Source organism: Anabrus simplex, chromosome 1 (assembly GCF_040414725.1).
Source record: "Anabrus simplex isolate iqAnaSimp1 chromosome 1, ASM4041472v1, whole genome shotgun sequence".
Taxonomy (NCBI): domain Eukaryota; kingdom Metazoa; phylum Arthropoda; class Insecta; order Orthoptera; family Tettigoniidae; genus Anabrus; species Anabrus simplex.
This window is the reverse complement of record NC_090265.1, coordinates 783,481,532-783,503,396: the sequence shown is the minus strand read 5'-3', so window position 1 is coordinate 783,503,396 and position 21,865 is coordinate 783,481,532. Positions and strand designations below refer to the sequence as shown.

General features: G+C 40.6%; 1 pseudogene; it reads right to left on the bottom strand.

The window, feature by feature from the left end:
* LOC136856949 (acetylcholine receptor subunit alpha-like) overlaps nt 1-21,865 on the bottom strand; it is a 671,873-nt pseudogene that overhangs the window by 187,689 nt on the left and 462,319 nt on the right.

Here is a 21,865-nt window from a genome sequence, read left to right as displayed (position 1 = left end):
GAAATGAAGCGAAATTATCTACATACATGTTTCAATTTAAACTGAAAGTGTGTTTGACATATAGTCTACATATTTACTTGTAAACCCCCAGACTCTTCAGTGATTTTTAGAAGATATGCATATCCAAACTTTTCCTGGATGAGTACACTCTAAATATGAAGTTTGGTCGATATTTAATCAATAGTGTAAAGGGAAACTGGAAATAATTCTTCTGGTTTTGGTATAAACCCTCAGTATATTAAGTGATTTTTAAATGATATTGATATCTAAACCTCCTCCTGGATGAGTAAACTCTGAATATGAAGTTTGGTCGAGATACTGTATAATCAATTGTATAAGAGAAAATTGGAAAACTCTTCTGGTCTTCGCATAAACCCCCAGCCTATTCAGTTATGATATGCATTTAGAAAACTACTCTTGAATCAGTAGACTCTAAATATGGAGTTTAGTCGAGATATTATTATTAGTAGTGTAAGAGAGAACTAAGGAAAAAACTTGTTATGGTCTTCCTATAAACCTCTAGTCTATTAAGTGATTTTTTAATGATGCGGATGTATAAACCTTCTCTTGGCTGAACAGACTCTAAATATGAAGTTTGGTCTAGATATAATCAATAGTGTAAGAGAAAACTGAAAAGACCTCTTCTTGTCTTCTTATAAATCTCTAGTCTGTTCAGTAATTTTAAATGATATGTACATCGGAACCTGATCCTGGATGAGTAGGCTCTAAATATGAAGTTTGGTCGTGATCTATTAAGCCGTGTACCCGTGATGGTGGAACAAACAAACAAACAAACAAACAAACAAACAAACAAACAAACAAACAAACAAACAAACAAACAAACAAACAAACAAACAAACAAACAAACAAACAAACAAACAAACAAACAAACAAACAAACAAACAAACAAACAAACAAACAAACAAACAAACAAACAAACAAACAAACAAACAAACAAACAAACAAACAAACAAACAAACAAACAAACAAACAAACAAACAAACAAACAAACAAACAAACAAACAAACAAACAAACAAACAAAGAAACAAACAAACAAACAAACAAACAAACAAACAAACAAACAAACAAACAAACAAACAAACAAACAAACAAACAAACAAACAAACAAACAAACAAACAAACAAACAAACAAACAAACAAACAAACAAACAAACAAACAAACAAACAAACAGATACAAAAGCTAAAATCTACTGATACGATCTTGAGTTGACCTAAAACGGATAAATACACTACATCAAAATATGGCGAAATAAATGAAGTTATTACCAGCGGACCCCCAGAACTTTATTTATAAGATTTTATGAAATGTACATTTTCTAGTGTACGGAACCTGTAATATTGTCCAGGCACTGAAGAAAATATTTGTTGAGATACGACTTGCAGGTAGTTTAGTACAAATTCCTTGAAGTTCAATGACCACTTATTTCCTTCTTACTTGAAGTGTAATGTTTCTCTAATAGGTCAGAGATCGAACTAGCATCTTCCTTCTGAATGACTTGTTCAACCTATCTGAGTCAGCCTGATAACCTCATCACAAGACATAAAGCTCGTCAGCGTTATGGTCCAGCTGGTAAGAGCTCACTATATGAAAGATGTGCGATAAAAATGCACTAGAGATAGAACATCCTCACCCTTCTTTTTCTTTATGTCCATCAGAATGTGATGGCAAAAACATATGACGATCTCTTCCCAATACCTTCGAGCATCATGTTCAGTGCTGTGATGGCTTCATCTGTGCTAAAATCTCCTTTTATTTGGACTTTGAGGTGTTTTTACAGCGAAAGCATTTCGAGTTTGTGTCAATATATGCTAGTGAATATATTTACAGCTATATCCCAACTGTTTAGTAAACCCACTTCTGTGGATGATTATTTAACGAATGGAATGTTATTCAACTTCCTCTCACTACAGTTCGACAGTTGACAAAATATCATCGTAAGTGACAACATGAAATCGCACAGTTCAGAGTTTATTAGCATAATATTTCGTCACTAATTCCGGTATTACTTTAGTATTAATGCTACTGAAATTTTCAGTGTAGTTATAATAACTTGATATGGTACTACTGCAGTACCTGTCCTTGACGGGACAATCATATAACAAGTGCAAAGCTACTTTCCGCGGATATTCGGGCAGGCTGTTTTACTCGGGACGGAAAAGTAATCCCATCTTTCGGAGATGAGTGGCAGCAGAAGAGACAAATCACATTAAGACAAAGGTCAATATAATATTGTTGGTCAGTTTTATGAGCTTTCGATATTCTAGTCATTCCCATTTTTTCCCGACTCCGTGATATTAGGGCATCTAATATAAAGGGAGTACTTCTTCTTCCTTTCATGATTCCCTCGTTTCTCGATCGTTCCTTTACGTTTTTCCTCATTTTTATAATAATTTTCACAATTTTCCTTGTCGATATGGACCTGTGACCACGCGCTTTTACATCTTAATATTGTCATGACAAAAACTATCGCCAGTTAACACGATTTAACAATATTTCCATGCTAGCAATGCTTGGCGTTGTTATGGACTAAGCAACACATTTCTTAATTCACCAAATCTATTATCATAGCCGCTATGGTAAAACTGTATAAGACATAAATGATCGGAAACAGTATTATCTATATTTTGATAGTACTTTTAGACAGGACCAATGACATAGGTTTAAAAAAATTAAATTTTAGTTGCCTTCCCCTACACTACCATTTTATTCAGCGTCAATAACATTATACGGTAGAGTGTAGTACCTTATTCCGCAACTTTACATACCGATTGTAATTAAATTCTGCTCACCTATTTTCTCGTCATTCGGCGTTGATATGGACTTTAGCAAGAAAAATCGTATACCATGAATATCTCTGCTATCATAGCCGATACGGTAAGAAAATGTATAAGACACAAATGATTGGAAATTTAATATAATTCTATACAACTTCAGTTATGTAGTATTTATCGATAGGACCACTAATAACATAATTATTTGATCATTCGATTTTAGGCCTTGTCCTAAACCACTATTTCACTCAGCGTGAATAAAATTATTTATAGCTTAGATTGTAGTGCCTCATTTCCCGACTTTAAATACCGACTTTCATTAAATACTGTTCAGTCATTTTCTCGTGATGCCCGTACAGACAGACAGACAGACAGACAGACAGACAGACAGACAGACAGACAGACAGACAGACAGACAGACAGACAGACAGACAGACAGACAGACAGACAGACAGACAGACAGACAGACAGACAGACAGACAGACAGACAGACAGACAGACAGACAGACAGACAGACAGACAGACAGACAGACAGACAGACAGACAGACAGACAGACAGACAGACAGACAGACAGACAGACAGACAGACAGACAGACAGACAGACAGACAGACAGACAGACAGACAGACAGACAGACAGACAGACTTGACGGGAAATTAAAAAATGCATTTCCTTGTTACAGCGGACATGACCGATACAGACATACCATCCGTTTTAAATTATGAGCAATGTACAAACACAACTCTTATTTTATATATTAGATTCGATTAAAATAATTTTGTACAACTAAGTATCCAATTAAATTTCGGAATGGTTCTTCTGGCGCTTATATTTGATCCTAAAACCTCGATGTTCCGTCTAACACCGTATTTTTCCTTCAGGTAGGGAAGGATGAGGTCACATCCAATTTTTTTCTATTACTTTACGTGGCTACTCAGCATTGTCGTCAAACGTGTCAGATCAATTACAACAGCTCATCCTTTAGTCACGTTTCTTAAGTAGCCCATATGCAAGACTGCCTGGAAGGTACACGTGAACAGGTTAATACATGAGTGGCTTGTTACGTACTGAAAGCGGATATGGGCTCATAGTTCATAATAATGACCGGGTGAGTTGGCCGTGCGGTTAGTTGCGCGCAGCTGTGAGCTCGCATCCGGAAGATAGTGGGTTCGAACCCCACTGTCGGCAGCCCGGAAGATGGTTTTCCGTGGTTTTCTATTTCCACACCATGCAAATGCTGGGACTGTACCTTAATTAAGACCACGGCCGCTTCCTTCCCATTCCTAGGCCTTTCCTGTCCCATCGTCGCCATAAGACCTATCTGTGTCGGTGCGACGTAAAGCAAATAGCAAAAAAAAAAAAAAAAAGTTCACAGAGTATTAATGCAATTGTTTTGAACATTGCCTACAGTAGTCGACAGATTTACAATTACCAGTACTTCCCTTCCATTGCTAAACTAGTGCAAAACACATTTAACATGTAAGGTTGGGGGCCAAATTCCGCCCCCACACCTAATTTCGTCCCCCTAGGGATTTCCAGTTTGCACGGTTGGTACCTAATGTTTTTATTTGCTTCTTGCTTTACGTCGCACCGACGCAGATATGTCTTATGGCGACGATGGGATAGAAAAAGGCTAGGACTGGGAAGGAAGCTGCCGTGGCCTTAATTAAGGTACAGTCCCAGCACGGTACCTAATGTTTAGCCGCACGCACACGCGTAGCCTCATCCCGTTGTCTTGTTGAGAGAGTCTGTTGTGTGCACCACGTTTAGTTTCTGTGTACAAGGAGGATTAATTTTTCATGCTGAGTTGAGTTAGTGCAGCATTCAAATTAAGAGCCTGTTATTCCTAGAGTAGGAGCCTCCATGGCTCAGCCGGCAGCGCACCGGCCTCTCACCGCTGGGTTCCGTGGTTCAAATCCCGATCACTCAATTTGAGATTTGTGCTGGACAAAGCGGAGGCGAGACAGGTTTTCCTCCGGGTACTCCAGTTTTCCCTGTCATCTTTCATTCCAGCAACACTCTCCAATATCATTTCATTTCATTAATCATTCATTAGTCATTGCCCCAGAGGAGTGCGACAGGCTTTGGCACCCGGTACAATTCCTATCTTCGCCGCTAGATGGGGGCTTCATTCATTCAATTCCTGACTCGGTCGAATGGCTGGAAACAGGCTGTGGATTTTCATTTTCATTATTCCTAGAGTGAACACTGATATGTGTATGAAATACTGAACTGCATTTCAGTCGTGTGGTGTAGTTCCTGGCGTGTAATAGCTACAGTGAGGTGGTTGGTGTGAGTTACTGTAGTAGCCATTATAATTAATCAAGGAATGTTCGTAATTTCGTCTCCTTAACTTTATTTGTTATTTATGAAGTTTGTTATTATTTTCAGATGGGAAAACACAAACAGTGGGATAAAGAGGCTATGAAAAAGGCTATTAACGCAGTGAGGTACAAGGTAATGGGTTACAAACGTGCAAGTAGTGCGTTTAACATCCCACGAGCAACGCTGAAAAACTATGTTAAAAAGAATACCAACAAAACATTGCCTTCAAGGAATAGGGAAAGTGTTTAGTAAGGTTAGAAAGGAAAACCATATTAAAAATAATTGTACTTTTATAAATCTGGTGGGGGAGAAATTACGAACATATTTTTGGTAGGCTAGTTCAGTTTCTGTAGTGTTTATGTCAAATATTGACTACCTTACGTTATAACAGTTTCATTTTAAGTTGCTCGTAAGTGGAGAATATATTCAGTAATTCATATACCATCATCTTTCTCGAAAAAATTCCAGAATAATTCCCGATTTGGAATAACTAAAGTAACTGAAAATGTGTGTAGTACAACCAGATCTGAAGTAGGTCTACTGCTGAAGACACTAAATCGTCAGCATTCTAAAAATGCACCGGCTATCAAAAAAGCGGCAGTTTGCATACCATATGACGACACTGAATGGTTTAAAATCGAAAAGCGTGTCCGTCAAGGCTGCATTCTGTTAGCATTGCTTTTCAATCTGTATGCAGAAATAATTATGTGGAAGTTAAATTTAGAGGAACTCGACATCGGTGTGAAGAGTGGAGGAAGAATTATAAACAATTTAAGATATGCTGATAATACAACCCTGCTAGCAGAAACCGAAGAATTCCCCGCCTCGAAGATGAAAGTGAAGAACTGGGTCTCTATGTCAATATTAAAAAGACGAAAGTTATGACTACGGATGAGCGTGGTACAGTTTGTCTAAAGCTAAATGGGGAGGAGATGGAGAGCGTGGAGAATCTCATCTTCTTGGGAGCCAAAATCAGTCAAGAAGTCCTGAAATTAAAAGACGGATTTCGCCTGGATAAATCTCTAGGATTACTATGTTCCCGACCTGGAAGAGAGCAGAGGTATACGTCTGGCTAACAAGTACGGATTAGTCAATGCGATTATATTCCCACTGTTCATGTATGGATGTGAGGGCTGGATGCTCAAACAGGCAGACAAGAGAAGATCGGCGCTTTAGAGCTCTGTTCTTGGCGAATCTCCTACGAATACCATGGACTGCAAAAGTCACCAATAAGGCAGTTTTAGAGTGCATAAAGCCCCGTGTGTTGTTGGTTGGTATGATTATTAACCCGAGGCTATCATACTTTGGCCGTGTTATGCTATCAGATGCATTGGAAAAAGCAGTCATGCTGGGAATGATCAGCGGTACAAGAAGACTAGATCGCCAGAGGATTCGTTGGTTAGACACCATTAAAACAGTCACCACCCTCACCCTGAAACTACTAAAGGAGGCAGTGTGGAACAGGATAACTAGGAAAGCTCTAATTCATAGAATCGCCAATGGTCGGATTCGACTGAACGGATTACATCATCATCATCATCATCATCATCATCAAAAAGTGTGGTGCTTAAAAACAGGAAATATTGGCTCCGCCCTGTCCCTTGTGCAGTGTAAACGAGGCAACTGATGGCCGCGCCGTTTTCATCCGATGGGGCAAAACATCCGGCAGTTAGTTAGTAAGAGAGAAATCCGCAGAGAGTGTGCGTCTGCTGGAACTAATTCCATCAAGTGTTGGGCTCCGGTCCCCATCGCTATTAGAGTGTATTTAATCCTGCTTCGTTAAATTTTACCTTCAACCCTTATTCCTTACAATCAGCTGGATATTTTTAGTTCTCTTAACGGAGTGGAGGTTTGGTGCACTTTCACTTGAAGCTCCAGATTCCATTGTCTCTGCGTTTACACCGCAGCGCTTACAAACTTGAAGCCACTGGCCACTAGGCATAAAACACTGCCTGCACGGTTGACAGGTAACACTGTGTGGCCATACCTCCATGTCTTACATCACTGCTGCACGGTTGACAGGTAACACTGTCTGGCCATACGTCCATGTCTTACATCACTGCTGCACGGTTGACAGGTAACACTGTCTGGCCATACGTCCATGTCTGACATCACTGCTGCACGGTTGTTATGGTTACACTTTTCGTCACACATTTTGCCGCATCACACGGCGTATCTGCGATGTGCATTCTATTCGGTACAATTCAATTCTAGCAAAGTTGGCAGGTTACATGTCTAACGTCACTTTAGCATTTCCGTGTATGAATATAAGGTCTAGAAATTAACTATTTGAAATTAATATTACTGGAAAATCTGTGGGTTGATTCACGTTGGAAGGAGAATCATGATGATGATCCGAGGGCAAATACGACCATGTAATAGAAGAGGGTACTCACCTAATGGAGACGAGGATCATCGCGAAGATGAGGTACTTGCCCAGGAGGGGCACCACCAGGGACGTTGGGGGAATGATCTCCACCACCAGCAGGAAGAACACGTGGAGACTGATGAGAATGGAGATTGACAGCGTCACCTGGAAATTCAAGGAATATTGGTAATCAATCAATCAATCAATCAATCAATCAATCAATCAATCAATCAATCAATCAATCAATCAATCAATCAATCAATCAATCAATCAATCAATCAATCAATCAATCAATCAATCAATCAATCAATCAATCAATCAATCAATCAATCAATCAATCAATCAATCAATCAATCAATCAATCAATCAATCAATCAATCAATCAATCAATCAATCAATCAATCAATCAATCAATCAATCAATCAATCAATCAATCAATCAATCAATCAATCCTGATCTGTATTTAGGGCAGTCGCCCAGGTGGCTGATTCGCTATCTGTTATTTTCCTAGCCTTTTCCAAAATGAGCCAACGGCCGTAGCCGTATTGAAACACCGGATCTCGTGAGATCTCGGAAGTTAAGCAATATTGGGCGTGGTCAAGATTTGAATGGGTCGCTACGCGCTGTTGGTGGGGGGTAAGGCAATGGAGGAGCAGAAAGGAACTGGTCACCCTACCGTAAGTAAACTCGGTTTAGGCACACCTGTGCGGAGGTTTGGACCTGCCTTCGGGCAGAATACAGCCTTACCTTACCTTCCGATATGGTTCCAAAGAAATTCGAAATTTACTGAACATCTGCCTTGGTAAGTTATTTCAATCCTTAACTCCCCTTCCTATAAACGAATATTTGCCCCAATTTGTCCTCTAAATTCCAACTTTATCTTCAAATTGTAATTTTTCCTAGTTTGAAAGACACCACTCAAACTTATTCGTCGTTACCGAGCTCGATAGCTGCAGTCGCTTAAGTGCGGCCAGTATCCGGTATTTGGGAGATAGTAGGTTCGAACCCCACTGTCGGCAGCCCTGAAAATGGTTTTCCGTGGTTTCCCATTTTCACACCAGGCAAATGCTGGGGATGTACCTTAATTAAGGCCACGGCCGCTTCCTTCCTACTCCTAGCCCTTTCCTATCCCATCGTCGCCATAAGACCTATCTGTGTCGGTGCGACGTAAAGCAACTAGCAAAAAAAAACCCAACTTATTCGTCTAAAAATGTCATTCGACGCCATTTCTCCACTGACAGCTCGGAACATACCACTTAGTTGAGCAGATCGTCTCTTTTCTCCTAAGTCTTCCCAGCCCAAACTTTGCAACATTTTTGTAACGCTACTCTTTTGTCGGAAACCACCCAGAACACATCGATGTGCTTTTCTTTGGAGTTTTTCCATTAATTGAATCAAGTAATCCTGGAGTGGGTCCCATACACTGGAACCATACTCTAGTTGAGTTCTTACCAGAGACTCCTCTCCTTTACATCTTTACTACAACCCCTAAATACACTCATAACCATGTGCAGAGACCTCTGATTTATGTGATTACCCCAATGCATATCTTCCTTATATTAACACCTAGGCACTTACAGTGTTCCCCAAAAGGAACTTTCACCCCATCAACGCAGTAATTAAAACTGAGAGGACTTTTGCTATTTGTGAAACTCACAACCTGATTTTTAACTCCTTTTATCATCATACCATTGCCTACTGTCAACCTCACAACGTTATCGAGGTCATTTTGCAATTGCTCAAAATTTTTAAAATTATTTATTACTCTGTATAGAATAACTTCATCTGCAAAAAACCTTATCTCTGATTCCACTTCTTTACTACTATCATCTATATATATATAAGAACATGTCCTGACTGACTGACTCACTGACCCATTCATCATCACCGAGTCAAAACCTACTGGGCATAAAGAAATGTTTTGAGGATACATTTATATTACTATGTAGGTGCTCGCTAAGGGAGGATTTATGGATATTCCGTCGCTAAGGGGGTGCAAAGGGGAGTGAATTTAAAAAAGGGTGTATTTATATCTCAAAACTTTAAAAGTTTACTGATTTACAAATTGGTATTTAGAATCTCCTTTAAAAGTAAATGAAAATTTATGTTTTGTTTTCGGAAAATTCTACTAGTAGGGGTGAAAGAGGGTGAAAAAGGGGGTTGAATGCCTTTAATGGGGATACTTATATCTCAGAAACTGAATATATTACAGATCTGAAAATTGGCATTTGAAATCTCCTTCAAAATTAAAGCTTGCTTGTTGTTTAAAGGGGCCTAACATCGAAGGTGGCCCTCAAAATTAAATAAGCACGTATTTGTTGTTTTTGGAAAATCCAATTAATGGGGGTGAATTAGGAGTGACAAGCGAGGTGAATTTTTAGAAAGACTATATCTGCAGTATATCTCGGAAACGTAAAGTGTTATAGACGTAAAAACTGGTATTTGGAATCTCCTGTAAAGGTAAAGAAACACAGAATATTTGTTTTCGGAAACTCCACTTAAGGGGAACTAAAAAGCGGGTGAAATTTTAAAATGAGCATGTCTACAGCATATCTCAAAAACTCAACATGTTGCAGAAATGGAAAATGGTATTTTTAATCTCTATTAAAATAAAGATTTTTTTCGGAAAACCACTTGGGTGACTGAAAATGGGGTTGAATTCTTTTAATTAGGATTCTGATATCTCAAAAACTGAAGCTGTAACAGACGTGAAAATTGGCATTTGGAATCTCCTTTAAAAGTAAAGAAATACGTATTCCTTTGATTTCGGAAAATCCAGTTAAGGGAGGGGGTGAAAAAAATGGAAAATTAATTGAACTAATTGAATGAGGATACTTACATCTAATAAAAACTAAAATTGTTAGAGACATGAAAATTGGTATTCGGATCCCCTTTAATAACAAAAAACAGCTTTTTTTTGGGTAAAATCATCTTGGGGGCGGGGGTGGAAAAGAGTTGGAATTCCTTTTAGTAGGACATATATATCAAAAACTGAAGATGTTACAGTCATGATAATTGGTATTTTGAAGATCCTTTACTAATAAAGAAACAAGTATTTTTCCGGAAATTTCACTTAAGGGGAGAGGGAGTGTGAAAGGAAGTGAAAAAAGTGAATTCTTTTTATGGGGTTACTTGTATCTCAAAACTGAATATAACTGACGTGAACATTGGTATTTGGCATCTCCTTTAAACATAAAGAAACGTGGGGCATAAACCAACTTAACGGTGGTGGGGTGAAAAAGGAGTTGAGACCAATTGATTTTGCTGTTCATACTGTACTTGATTCTGTTCGTAAACTGATCATTTTTAATGTTTCCTAGGTTCGTTTTCAGGAGCCACCTTTTCCTCTGCAGAACTTAAAGTTAGATTGCAGTAGATTCTCCTGGCATATAAATACAAATTTAAACACATTTTAAATAAACGATAGGAATGAGATTGACCGTGCAATTATTCACCTCTATAATAAGGTCAATAACGCACGGAAGTTTATCATTCGTATCGCCAGAAATCCCACGCACTTGCGTAGGCGCAACAAAGGTGCTGGTCACATTGTCAGCAATGGCGATGGCAGAATATGTGATTTACCGCCAAGTGGCGGTCTTGCACCTTACTGCGGGGTCAAGAGCATCAATAATAATAATAATAATAATAATAATAATAATAATAATAATAATAATAATAATAATAATAATAATAATAACAATAACAAGATAGTTCTGGACAGTCGACAAAATGTGCGGACCGCGCTGGAAACGGGTCCTGGCCGGGTAAAGACTACGAATGCATTCCGGCTGCGGGTTCAGTACCGCCATGGTACCCAAGACGACACCATGCCGGATTTTCTCAAGGATTAGATCCATATTAAAAATGCTTATAAGAAAAGATGGCAAAGATTTAGGGACCCAACTGACCACACGGAATACCCGGAGCTAGCCCGGGAAGTACGAAATCGATTGCTGGAAAGAAATATTGAAAAAATGGGAGGAACGTTGCCCTCTCAGAAAACGAGTCAGATCGCGAATTTTGGCGGATTATATATAAAATGTTAAGCATTCAATTATAGATTTCAGTATAAGACCGTAGCGAAGCACGTGTATCTTGCTAGTTGATATATATAAGAAAACATAAAGGTCCAATAACACTGCCTTGATGAATTCCCCTCTTAATTATTACAGGGTCAGATAAAGCTTCGCCTACTCTAATTATCTGAGTTCTATTTTCTAGAAATATAGCCACCCATTCAGTCACGTTTTTTGTTTAGTGCTATAGCGCTCATTTTTGCCAGTAGTCTCCCATGATCTTACCTACCAAATGCCTTAGATAGGTCAATCGCGATACAGTCCTTTTGACCTCCTGAATACAGGATATCTGCTATATCTTCCTGGAATCCTACAAGTTGAGCTTCAGTGGAATAACCTTTCTTAAACCCGAACTGCCTTCTATCGAAACAGTTATTAATTTCACAAACATGTCTAATATAATCAGAAAGAATACTTTTCCAAAGCTTAAATGAATGCATGTCAAACTGACTGGCCTGTAATTTTCAGCTTTATGTCTATCACTCTCTCCACTCACTTGGTATAGCTCCTTCATGCAAACAATAATAAAATAAGTACTTCAGATATGGTGCTATATCCCAACCCATTGTCTTCAGTATATCCCCAGAAATCGTAACAATTCCAGCTGCTTTTCTAGTTTTCAACTTTGTATCTTACTGTGAATGTCATTATCAGAGGTAAATTTTAATATTTCATCAGTATTAGTCATTTCCTCTATCTGGATATTATCCTTGTAACCACCAATCTTTACATACTGCTGACTGAATACTTCTGTCTTTTGAAGATCCTCGCATACACACTCCCTTTGTTCACGAATGATACTGGAATGTACATCTTAGAACCTGTTTCCACCTTAAAGTACCTATACATACCCTTCAATTTTTCACTAAAATTTGTATGACTGCCAATTATCTCTACAATGCATAGTGATTCATATGTGAATTGTAGGATTTTCTAGCTTTCTGGTTTAACCTGTTACTGTAATTTTATGATACCAATGGTACAGCTTCAACTGTACAGACCGGACGCGTTGGCCGTGCGGTTAGGGGCGCGCGGCTTTGTACTTGCATCCGGGAGATAGTGCGTTCGAACCCCACTTTCGGCAGCCCTGAATATGGTTTTCCGTGATTTCCCATTTTCACACCAGGCAAATGCTGGGGCTGCACCTTAATTAAGTCCACGGCCGCTTCCTTCCCACTCCTAGGCCTTTCCTATATAATCATCGCCATAAAATCTATCTGTGTCAGTGCGACGTAAAGCAAATAGTAACTGTACAGACAATCTAACACATATACCAGTCATGCCTTGTTTCTTTCTTTTAATACATAACAGACGACAAAGCAGCCCTACAACCAAAGGTACTCCTTCCACCCCGTCAACATCCACGCGTACCAACCATCGTTTATTTTACATGGGCTCTCCCTTTCACATTATCACAGGTTTCAGGAGTGCAAGTATACTTTCTCCTTGTGCTATGTACCCATGGCTAGTACGCAGTATTGTTGGTGTGCCTTATTTTTGGGAATTGTATTTTGTACAAATTTATCGTGTAATGAAATTAAAGAAAGTAGTAACGAACTATTTAATGCAATGTCAAGAAGTGTGACATACTTAGAAGTATCTTTATATATGTTTGTTTATCTAACCCATGGTTGGGCACTGAGATAGCCCCCACTTATTGAGGGAACGGCTTGAGCGCTGTAAGAGCCGAGAACAGCTGACTTCTAATAGTTGGTGCTGTAAAGAGTAAATGGTGCAAGTATAGCCACAGCATTTTTGCTGAGTACATAATGTTTACGTAATACAGTCACTAACAAAGACGGGGAAGGAAGGTCCACCTATTCAATACCAGTTAAATAAAGTCTAATTATCTTTATTAAATGTTGGGAATAGTTTCGACCCTGTTTCTTGGGTCGTCTTCAGCCTTAATAACAATACACTGAAATTGGCGTGTCTTAGTCTTGTTTATATAATACGCTTATGAGCACATGTGAGTCGTAGTTGTTTACATATAAATCTGAAATTAAATGCGGTAAATTACCCTCGTTAAGGTAACCAACACTAGTGTTGGTCTTCGCGTGTTCACACACTAGCATGGGAGCACCAGCGGACATACACTCTATACGGAATTGACGGATCACTCCACCTCGACCGGAAGGCCACTTACTCATTATTCAGACTGTGAATGTCAGCTTTGAACTTCACAGTAAATTGCTAGTAGTATGCCTTAGCTAACAAACATAATTTGTGGATCAACACATCCGCTCCTTATATGTCAAACCCTAATATGAACAGTAACGCAAGGTTTAAAAAACATATCAAAATATATTGCAATAACTACGTAATACTGGAAGAAGCTTCTTATATGCCATTTTTCTTTTATTTTTATTTATGACTTTGTTTTCACTCTATTGTACTGTTTTACTTCAACACTTTATTCCTAACTAGGGTAAGTTACCCTATTTAATTCCAGGTGCATATGTAAACAACTACGACTCACATGTGCTCATAAGCGTATTATATACCAGGTGTATGCATAAGGTCTTGCCCGTTTTTGTGGTAAACGTAATTTTCAAGGAAAATTCATTTTTTGTTTATTCAAAATATTGGCCTTCGGCTTCTACATACTTCGCCCATCTTTCAGGTAAGTTATGAATACCATGCCAGAAAAACTGCTTGTCTTTTGCGGCAAACTGTTCGTTGAGCCATTTTACAACTTCCTCTAAATTGCTGAAGTGCTGCTCTGCAAGAGGTGATAGTCAGATGGCGCCAGGTCGGGAGAGTACGGCGGGTGCGGAAGGATGTTCCATCCAAGGGATTTCAAGGTGTCTTTAACTGGTTTTGCTGTGTGAGATGGAGCATTGTCGTGTAACAAAATCATTTCACCATGTCTTCTGTCCCATTCCGGCCGTCTTTCGATCAATGCACGATCTAAATTAATATTTTATATGCGATAGCGTTGTGCATTAACGCTTTCACCGGGCTTCAAGAGTTCATAATACACAATACCGCTCTGGTCCCACTAGATGCAAAGCATGGTCTTCTTGCCGAAGCGATTTGGCTTTGATGTTGAAGGACCGGCTTCGCCAGGTGACAACCACGATTTTCTCCGTTTCGGATTTTCAAACACACAATCATCATCATTATAGACCGTTATGCCTTTCAACGTTCAGTCTACAAGACTCTGTGAATTTACTAAATGTCGTCACAATCCTCTATTTGTAACTAGTGCTGTGGCCTCATTTATTCATATACCTCTTATCTTTAAATCGTTAGAAACCGAGTCTAACCATCGTCGTCTTGGTCTCCCTCTACTTCTCTTATCCTCGATAACAGAGTCCATTATTCTCCTAGGTAACCTATCCTCCTCCATTCGCCTTAAGTGACCCCACCACCGAAGCCGGTTTATGCGTACAGCTTCATCCATCGAGTTCATTCCTAACTTAGCCTGTACCTTCTCATTCCCAGTACTCTCCTTCCATTGTTCGCACCTGATTGTACCAGCAATCATTCTCACTACTTTCATGCCTGTTAATTCTAACTTACGAATAAGATATCCTGGGTCCACCCAACTTTCGCTCCCGTAAAGCAAAGTTGGTCTGAAAACAGACCCATGTAAAGATAGTTTCGTCTGAGAGCTGACTTCCTTCTTACAACTTGATACAATCTCACTTGCTATATTACCATCCTGGGAGAACACACATCCTAAATACTTGGATTTATCTACCTGTTCCAGGTTTGCATCACCAATCTGACATTCAATTCTCTTGGATTTCTTACCTACAGACATCAATTTAGTCTTCGAGAGGCTAATTTTTATACCATACTCATTGCACCTATTTTCAAGTTCCAAGATATTACACTGCAGGCTTTAGGCACAATCTGCCTTTAAGACCAAGTCGTCAGCATAGGCAATACTGCTTACTACATTTCCACCTGACTGAATCCCTCTCTGCTACTTTATACCTTTCAGGAGATGATCTATGTAAACTACGAACAACAAAGGTCTAACCCCTGTAAGTACCCTGCACCAAGAACTCATTCTACCAACAATTCTCACTGCAGATCAATTTTCAACATAAATAACTTTGATTGATTTTCATAATCTACTCTTGATTCCACAGTCCAGCAATATTATGAACAACTTTTCCCTCAGTACGCTATCATATGCTTTCTCTTGATCTGCGAAACATAAGCACAACTCTCTATTCCTGTCGTAGCATTTTTCATTTACCTGGCGCATACTGCAAATGTGATCCTGATAGCCCCTCTGTCTTCTGGAACCACACTGGTTTTAATTCAACTTCCTCTCAACGACTGATCGCACCCTCCCTTCCAAGATGCCAGTGAATACTTTGCCTGGTATACTAATCAATGAGATACCTCAACAGTTGTTGCAATCCTTCCTGTTCCCTTGCTTATAGATAGGTGCAATTACTGCTTTTGTCCATTCTGAAGGTACCTTACCAACACTCTATGCTAAACTTATTATTCTATGAGGCCATTTCATCCCTGCTTTCCCAATATACTTCACAATTTCAGGTCTAATTTCATCTATTCCTGTTGCTTTATGACAATGGAGTTTATTTACCATCCTTTCCACTTCCCCAAGCGTAATTTCACCAACATAATTTTCCTCCTCCCCATGAGCTTGGTTGTTCGCGGTACCACCTGAAAGATTTCCTTTTACTTTGAGAAGATTTTCAAAATATTTCCTACAGCTGTCCAAAGATTCCCTAGGATCTATTATGAGTTCACGTGAATTACCGAGAAAACTGTCCATTTCCTTTTTCCCTCCCTTCCTAAGATTCTTTATTACTGTCCAGAAAGGTTTTCCTGCTGATCGACCCAACCTTTCCAGGTTATTACCAAAATCTTCCCACGACTTCTTCTTGGATTCAATAACTGTTTCTTTGGCTCTATTTATTTTATCTACGTACAATTCCCTCACTATATCAGCCGTTATTTGGAGCAATTTCTGATAAGCCTTCTTTTTACGTTTACAAGCTGCTCTCATTACATCATTCCACTATAATGTTCGCTTTTTCCCATCTTTACACACAGTTGTTCCTAGGCATTCCCTTGCTGTTGCTACTACAGCATCCCTGTAGGCCATCCATTCCCTTTCTATACCCTGAAACTGCTTACTGTCCACTGTTCGGAACTTCTTACTTATCATATTTATGTAATTCTTCCCAATTTCCTCGTCCTGGAGATGGCCTACCATTATTCGTTCGCAGACAAATATTACTTTCTCTATGCTAGGCCTTGAGGTACTTAGTTCACTACAGATCAGATAGTGATTTGTATCATCGAAAAATCACCGGAAAACCCACAAATTCCTAACAGATTTCCTGAATTCGAAGTTGGTTGAGATATAATCTATTATGGATCCGGTACCCCTACTCTCCCCATGTGTATTGATGAATAGCCTTATGTTTGAAGAATGTATTCGTAACCCATACTAGCTCAGAAGTCCAGCAAACGCTTCCCATTTCTATTAGCTTCCATATCTTCCCCACATTTACCAATCACCCTTTCGTATCCTTCAATTCTGTTTCCAACTCTCGCATTGAAATCGCCCATTACCTCTATACTATCCTTGATGTTGACCCTAACTACGATGTCACTCAATGCTTCACAGAACTTTTCAACTTCATGTTCACCTGCAACCTCACATGGTGAATACACTGAGATAATTCTCATCCTAATTCCTCCAACTGCAAAATCTACCCACATCATTCGCTCATTTACGTGCCTAACAGAAACTATGTTGCGTGAAATAGTATTCTTGATGAACAGCCCTACCCGACACTCAGCCCTTCCATTTTTAACACCTGTCAAGTACACTTTATAGTCTCCTACCTCTTCCTCTTTATCTCCCCTTACCGGAATATAATCTAATCCTAGCACATTCGGGTGCATCCTCTTTGCTGACTCAGCCAGTTTTACTTTCTTTCTTCTATAAGCCCCATTAATATTGATAGCTCCCCATGGATTTCCATTTCGTTCGTCAAGTTGTTTCCAAGGAGTCCCTCGCCTATCAAATTGGAGTGGGGCTCAAAAATCAATTTTTCGTCACCCGTCACAATTCGGTACAGAAACGATTTCCTTTTATGGCGCTGAAGCAGCATTTCACAAGCGACTCTGCGATTTTCCGTTTGCCGTTCATTCAAATCGTATGGGACCCATTTACCGAGTTTACTGATCTTCCCGGTTGCTCGTAAACGTCTGCTGATTATTTCTTGTGACACATTTAAAGCTTGTGCCAATTGCAGTTGAGTTTGAGTTGGGTTATCATCCAGTAACGGCTGCAATTGCTCACCATGTTTAAATTGTCTAAACCATGTCTCTCATGTTCGAATCGATGACGCGTCTTCACCATATGCTTGTACCTGCAAACGCTGACTTTTTAACAACCTTTCTCTTTTGCTTAAATATAAAAAAATCAATGCGTGCCACAAATGTTCTTTTTCAGACAGAAACGTTGACATGAACACTCAACTATACAACATAGACGCTAGTGTTTAGCGGGCTCAACTTTTGTGTGTTGGTAGGTTAATGCCAGACGATCAAACTAACGTATGTGTGAAATTCATACGGTGCGTACTGTTCGCTGGCGCTATCTCTTAGTGAAACCGCGAAAGATTTATGCACACATCTGGCAAAGAAATCTAAGACATGGCAATTTCAGTGTATTACTGGTGATTGTATTGCATGTTACAATATATGTTTTTCCATCATGTGAATAAGGCTGAAGGTGACCCATACAACAGGGTCGAAAGTAGTCCCAACATTTAATAAAGCTATTTATACATTATTTAACTGGTACTGAATAGGTGGACCTTCCTTCCCCTCTTTGTTAGCGATCATCGTCAGTATAGATCCCAATGAAATTTATTACATACGAATAATACAATCGTACAGTTCGTTCGTCGTTCATTGTTGATATTGTATTCCAAAACGAGCTTTTATATTGGCCTACAGTAATTCATGACTACAAGTAGTAGTCAAATAAGTATTTAGTTAACACATGTCAAGATAATTAATGTTGTTTCCTACACATTTACTAAGCACATGGCGTTTGTATACACAAAACAACTTATTTTATTTCCTCACCATAATCTAATTCACTGAGATATTACGTACAATAGAACTGTTAACGGTTTAAAACTGTTTACATACGCACCACTTCACTAATTGTAACTGAGAGCCGTGCAAGTAGGTGCTAAGCTGTACTCTGCTCCTTCACTAGTTGTAACTGAGAGCCATGCAAGTAACTGCTAGGCTGTACTCTGCTCCTTCACTAGTTGTAACTCAGAGCCGTGCAAGTAGTTGCTAAGCTGTACTCTGCTCCTTCACTAGTTGTAACTGAGAGCCATGCAAGCAGCTGCTAGGCTGTGCACTGCTCTTCACTAGTTGTAACCGAGAACCGTGCAAGCAGCTGCTAGGCTGTGCACTGCTCTACACTAGTTGTAACCGAGAACCGTGCAAGCAGCTGCTAGGCTGTACTCTGCTCCTTCACTAGTTGTAACCGAGAGCCGTGCAAGCAGCTGTTAGGCTGTGCTCTGCTCCTTCACTAGTTGTAACAGAGTCGTGAAAGAAGTTGCTAGGCTGTACTCTGCTCCTTCACTAGTTGTAACAGAGTCGTGAAAGAAGCTGCTAGGCTGTACTCTGCTCCTTCACTAGTTGTAACAGAGTCGTGAAAGAAGTTGCTAGGCTGTACTCTGCTCCTTCACTAGTTGTAACAGAGTCGTGAAAGAAGTTGCTAGGCTGTACTCTGCTCCTTCACTAGTTGTAACAGAGTCGTGAAAGAAGCTGCTAGGCTGTACTCTGCTCCTTCACTAGTTGTAACTGAGAGCCATGCAAGTAACTGCTAGGCTGTACTCTGCTCCTTCACTAGTTGTAACAGAGTCGTGAAAGAAGCTGCTAGGCTGTACTCTGCTCCTTCACTAGTTGTAACTGACGGCCGTGCAAGCAGCTGCTAGGCTGTGCACTGCTCTTCACTAGTTGTAACCGAGAACCGTGCAAGCAGCTGCTAGGCTGTGCACTGCTCTACACTAGTTTTAACCGAGGACCGTGCAAACAGCTGCTAGGCTGTACTTTGTTCCTTCACTAGTTGTAACTGAGAGCCGTGCAAGCAGCTGCTAGGCTGTGCACTGCTCTTCACTAGTTGTAACCGAGAACCGTGCAAGCAGCTGCTAGGCTGTACTCTGCTCCTTCACTAGTTGTAACCGAGAGCCGTGCAAGCAGCTGTTAGGCTGTGCTCTGCTCCTTCACTAGTTGTAACTGACAGCCGTGCAAGCAGCTGCTAGGCTGTGCACTGCTCTTCACTAGTTGTAACCCAGAACCGTGCAAGCAGCTGCTAGGCTGTGCACTGCTCTACACTAGTTGTAACCGAGAACCGTGCAAGCAGCTGCTAGGCTGTACTCTGCTCCTTCACTAGTTGTAACCGAGAGCCGTGCAAGCAGCTGTTAGGCTGTGCTCTGCTCCTTCACTAGTTGTAACTGAGAGCCGTGCAAGCAGCTGTTAGGCTGTGCTCTGCTCCTTCACTATTTGTAACCGAGAGCCGTCCAAGCAGGTTCTAGGCTGTACTCCGCCCCTTCACTAGTTGTAACCGAGAACCGTGCAAGTAGCTGGTAGGCTGTACTCTGCTCCTTCACTAGTTGCAACCGAGAGCCGTGCAAGCAGCTGCTGGGCTGTACTCTCCTCCTTCACTAGTTTTAACTGAGAGTCGTGCGAGCAGCTGTTAGGCTGTACACTGCTCCTTCACTCTGCAAGCAGCTGCTAGGATGATGTACTCTGCTCCTCCACTAGTTGTAACTGGAGCCGTGCAACCAGGTGCTAGGTTGTACACTGATCGTTCACTAGTTGTAACCGAGAGCCGTGCAAGCAGCTGCTAGGCAGCACACTGCTCCTTCACTAGTTGTAACTGAGGGCCGTGCAAGCAGCTGCTAGGCAGCACACTGCTCTCTTACCTGCCTGAGCAGGAGCGCTGCTCATTGTGCCCTCCTTTGACCTAATCCTTGGTCCCGTTTCTTGATACCAGGCCCCCCTATGGGTGGGGCCGGTAGAATAACACCCACAGTAACCCCTGTCTGTTGTAAGAGACGACTGAACGGGACCCCAGGGTCTCTGAACTTGGTAGCGTGGGTTGAAGACGACAGGACCCTTAGCTGAATATTCCTTCCAGTTACTTGTGACATGCTCCTCAGTTTCATCTATCCTGCCTGACCTCCCTTGGTCAATTGTTGTTCTTTTTCGACCCACCGGTATTAGGCTGCTAGGCGTAGGAAGTCTTTCACCATCACGCCCTTCGTAGCCGTTGCCTTCCTTTGGCCGATACCTTCATTTTCGAAGTGTCGGATCCCTTCCATTTTTTCCGTCTGATTAGTGTTATGTAGAGGATAGTTGCCTAGTTGTACTTACTCTTAAAACAATAATCACTACCACCACCACTTGGCATATATATATTGATTTATATGGCATGTTTTTACGGCCAGATTGCCTTCCTGTCCCCAATTTTATTTGAGGAGTTAATGAAGATAAAATGAATGATGGTGAAAGAAATTGAGTACGCGGGTAGATGGAACTGGGTGTGGCCTATGAACTGGAACTGCCCCCGCTTTTGCTGGGAACTGAAAACCGGAAACAATAGAAAACTATTCTCAGGATACTCGACTGTGGGGTTTGACTCACGCATCTCACGAGTACAGAGCTTGGCTCCGTAACCGCATCGCGATAACATATTAAAGGAAACAAGAAATACAGAGACACATATAATAGCACATCGAAATGAGGAATATATACCTAGTAATGTTTATTATCCGACTGAACTTGTAACCAGAAACATGGAGAACTTCCCAGACATAGCCCATTAGACATTCCCTTCGGCAACTTGTTTAGCGGAACGAGACGTCGTCGTCGTATTTCAAGCGTCTTTACAGACGGATGATGGTGCACGCATACACAAAAATAATGCCCCGACATAAAAAAATCAACCCTGCCCCACTCCAGGACTGAAAGGGAGGGGAGAGAGTGAAGGATTAGGGTTGAAGGCTACTGCACTACCGAAAGAGGAGGGGAGGGAGTGAAGGGTTAGGGTTGGAGGCCACTCCAGTACCGGAAAGGAGGCGAGGGAGTGAACGGGTAGTGTTGAAGGCCACTCCATTACAGAAGAGGAGGGGAGGGATGAATGGTTAGGGTTGACCACTCCACCGCCAAAAAGGAGCGGAGGGAGTGAAGGGTTAGTATTGAAGGCCACTCCAGTATTGAAAAGGAGGGTAGGGAATGAAGGGGGTAGTGTTGAAGGCCACTCC